Below are 4,329 nucleotides of genomic sequence, written 5' to 3'. Positions count from 1 at the left end.
AAAAAAAAAAATAGCCGGGCGTTGTGGTGGCACCTGTGGTCCCAGCTACTTGGGAGGTGAAGGCAGGAGACTCGCTTGAGCCCAGGAGTTGGAACTTGCTGTGAGCTGTGATGCCACAGCTCTATGCCCAGGGGGACAGCTTGAGGTTCTGTCTCAAAAAAAGAAATTATATTAAAAATACAGGTTTTTGCTAAGACACATCATTATTGATTACATTTTGCGTTCAAATTTTTTACATTTAACAAATGCCTCCTAAACTCCTCATTCCCTAATTAGTTCACATTTTACTATTAACTATCCTCTTGAAGTCATGTGCATGTAATTCGTCTGTATGGCAGAAATACTATATAATGCCATGCCGCTTTATATTTCTCCCCAACTCTGCATGAAGTGAAGTCATGTTTGAAGTCTGAAACTGGCCATGGTAGGAGTCTTTATACTACGGAGACAGGCAAATACTTTTTCTGAGTCAATGAGATGTCATGAAATTTTTCCGAGGCTTGGATTCAAGGTAAGGCCTTTCTCCTATTGGGCATGGACCCCAAAGAATATCAAGTCTGGCAGTTGCCCATGTTGGGGGAGACCTCCAGTGAGAATGGAGCCGGGAAGGAGAGATGGAGATAAACCAGCGCCTGGTGGTGTGGTGCGTTCATCTCCAGCAGGGCTTGATCCCACACCAACTCTAAACTTTTTAATGCAGTGAGTCAATACATTCCTTTTATATGTATGCCAGTTTTGGCTGAATTTTTGATCGCTTATATTAAAATCAGCCCTAAGGGATACAGCAGAATTTATATCAGGCCCAGAATCACACTGCTAGTCACCAAAGAGGCTTTGCTGATAAGAATAACTTATCAGAGGGATGGTCACCCTCCTGACCTCAACCTTGTCCTGATCTTGTATAATTTATAATTCTCTCTTTTAAAGACATATGTTTGCCTCATTTAATGAGCCTTATAACATTTGCCCAGAAAGCTGGGGTTGGTTCTTAGTAAACACTTTATCAGAGTGACTGGCGTTCTTGTTAGTCCACCTGGTAGCCACTATTCCCTCCACTCCTTTTCCTTGATAATAAATAAACAAAAAGATGAGTCATGATGGTTTTCAGGTTATTATGCTCATCTCATTACTCTTTGCCAGATATTTGCTTGCCAGCATTTCTTATAACTAAGTGTGACCATCGGGCCCAGTTCCGGCTTCTATTCTTAGCCCAGAAGACACACATAGGTATTCATTTTCATGTCTGCAATCAGTCAACAAATTATTTACCTGTGTTCCAAATATTGACCTGTGCCTAGGCACAGGGCCACAGAGATAAGCAAAACAGATCTGGTCCCTGTCTTATCTTTCTTCACTTTTATTGTTTTGGGGTTTTTTTTGTTGTTGTTTTATTTTGTTTTCTGGGTCCACTTTTAAGAACGATGTGAGGTAGATATCAGTGGTTTTAAAAGTGAAACTCCAAATACATTTTCAAATTTTATTTTTATTTTTAATTGTTTTTTATTAAATCATAACTTTGTACATTGATCCATTTATGCGGTTCGGGGTACTGCTTCAATATACAGTGTGAAATGCTTACATTGAACTAAGTAACACACCCATCACAATTATACTCATATCTTAATAGTTTCGAAATGTACCATTGCATCATGCACATTAGGTGAGGTCCCCCCAAATACCCTCCCTCCTCCCATATCCCCCGTCCCCGCCCCTCTCTCTCTCCTCTTCCCTTCTACCATTCTCAAATTTTAATATCATTTATTTATTCTCAGAGTGAATAGCTAAATTATTACATCTTGTTGGTAGGTACAAGTTAGATTTAAACTCTGGCCAAGCATGCATTGTTAGAATTCTTGTATTTCTTTTTGAAACACTGTCAATTTATGCTTCCTACATGCGGGTGTGAAATGAAGACTACTATGCCCTTCAGCTGATGGCATCTAATCTTGGTTCTTCAGGTAGGTAATATGCTGAGCAGTTTCTTTTTTCCTGAATTCTAAAGGAGACTTTGGTAGTTCTCAACAAATCTTGGAAGATCTATTCCAATGTCAAAAGTAGTAGAGTAACTGAAACTCTTAAAAAAAATTTCTTTTGAGGGGGCAGTGCCTGTGGCTCAGTGAGTAGGGCACTGGCCCCATATACTTAGGGTGGCTGGTTCAAACTCGGGCTCCAGCAAAAAGTAGCCAGGCCTTATAGTGGGTGCCTGTAGTCCCGGCTACTCAGGAGGCTGAGGCAAGAGAATCACCTAAGCCTAAGAGCTGGTGATTGCTGTGAGCTGTGACACTATGGCACTCTACCAAAGGTGATAAAGTGAGACACTGTCTCTAAAAAAAAAAATTAAAAAAAATTTTTTTTTCTTTTTTGAGACATAGTCTCACTCTGTCGCTGCAGGCTACAGGGCTGTGGTGCCAGCCTAGCTCAAAGCAACCTCAAACTTTTGGGCTCAAGTGATCCTCTTGCCTCAGCCTCCAGAGTAGTTGGGACTATAGGCACCTGCCCCAACAACCAGCTAGTTTTTCTATTTTTAGTAGAGACAGAGTCTCGCTTTTTTTGTTGTTGTTGTTGAGACAGAGTTCTACCCCATTCTCTGAGCAAAGTACAATGGTGTCATAGCTCACTGCAACCTTAGACTCAGGCTGTGGGCATCCTGCTGCCTCAGCCTCTGAAGCCACTGGGATTACAGGCACTCATCCCAGTGCCTGGCTGGGTTTTTCAATTTTATTCAAGAGTCAGGGTCTCACTCTCAGTCAGACAAGCCTTGAACTCCTGAGCTCATGCAATCCTCCCACCTCAGCCTCCCACAGTGCTGGGAATATAGGTGTGAGCCACTGTGCCTGGCCAGAGTCTCACCCTCGCTCAGGCTGGTCTCTAACCTGTGAGCTCAAGCAATCCATCCACCTTGGCCTCCCAGAATGCTAGGATTATAGGCATGAGCCATTGCATACAGCTGCTCCCCAAAATTTTTAAAATAAATTTTAAAAAATCCCAGAAGTATATATTGTGTATCTAAAGTCTTTATCTTTAGTATTTCTAAGTCTTTTATCCTCATTTAGTGCCACTTTTGAATCCACATTTAGAAATTCAAAATTCTTCAGATTTCTTTCTCTAGGTCTTAAATCTGTGCCTCTGGGTGAGGCTGTGCACCTGGGCAGCAGGCTCCCTGAACTGCCTCCTGGTGACTCATTGCCACAGCAAATTTCACACGGCTACAACTGATCCCAAAATGGGGTCCAGGGATTGCTGACAAAGTCCAGGTTTATGCCTTGCTTGATGGCCCAGTGGTAGAGCAGGACTATAGACCAAAAAGTCCTAGATTCAAACCCCAGTTTGACCATTTGCGAACACTTTGACTTAGAGCAGGCTGAGTCTCATCACCAAGCACCCCTCCCTCCCTCATTTGTAAGAAGGTATCATGCAGCCTAATGTAGAGCACTTGTGCTGTGAGGTGTGCAGTGCCTACCATCGTGTCTGGCCCACAGAAGGCCTCAAAAATGCTGCTTACTATTTACAGTGCTTTTTTCCTCCCCAACTAGCTTTCAAATTCTCAGGTCCAAGATCCAATAGATCCTCCTTGCTATTGTTTCCCCAGTAACTGGAACAATGCCTGGCACATGGTAGATTCTTAAATACTTGGTGATTTATTATAATTATTATCATGAATGTCATGTTAATGACTTACCAACTCTGGTGCTTTCTTGAAAGAATACCCTTGCCATTCTCTTTACTTTCTCAAATCGAGTCCAACAACAGATCACAAATATTCTTACACTTCTTCTTCTTCTTTTATTTTATTTTATTGAGACAGCATCTCACTCTGTCTCCCTGGGTAAGAGTGCCCTGGTGTCATAGCTCCCAGTAACCTCAAACTTTTAAGCTCAGGCAATCCTCATGCATCAGCCTCCGGAGTAGCTGGGACTACAGGTACCTGCCACAACACCTGGCTAGTTTTTTTCTATTTTTAATAGAGATGGAGTCTTGTTTTTGCTCAGATTAGTCTCCAACCCGTGAGCTCAGGCTATCCACCTGCCTCAGCCTCCCAGAGTGTTACGATTATAGGCATGAGCCACCTTGCCCTGCCCACAAATCATCTTTCTAATAAACAATCCCTTCATGTGCTAATTTGAGGTTATCTCATACATAATGGACACCGCCTTAGCATCCACTCAGGACCAAAGAGAAATGCACTGCATATGCAACAAGGGCCTCTGTCACATCTCATTGTTTCATCTATGTGAGTCTTTTCTCCCTAAAATTCAATTCTGTCAAGTATTTCTTGATGGCTTAGCAGGTGCTGGGGCACTGTGCTGGGTTCTACAAAGGAAACAGTAG

This window comes from Otolemur garnettii, unplaced genomic scaffold (genome assembly GCF_000181295.1).
Source record: "Otolemur garnettii isolate 467f Iridium unplaced genomic scaffold, OtoGar3 scaffold00006, whole genome shotgun sequence".
NCBI lineage: Eukaryota > Metazoa > Chordata > Mammalia > Primates > Galagidae > Otolemur > Otolemur garnettii.
The sequence above is the reverse complement of the archived record's forward strand: the minus strand, read 5'-3'. Positions refer to the sequence as shown.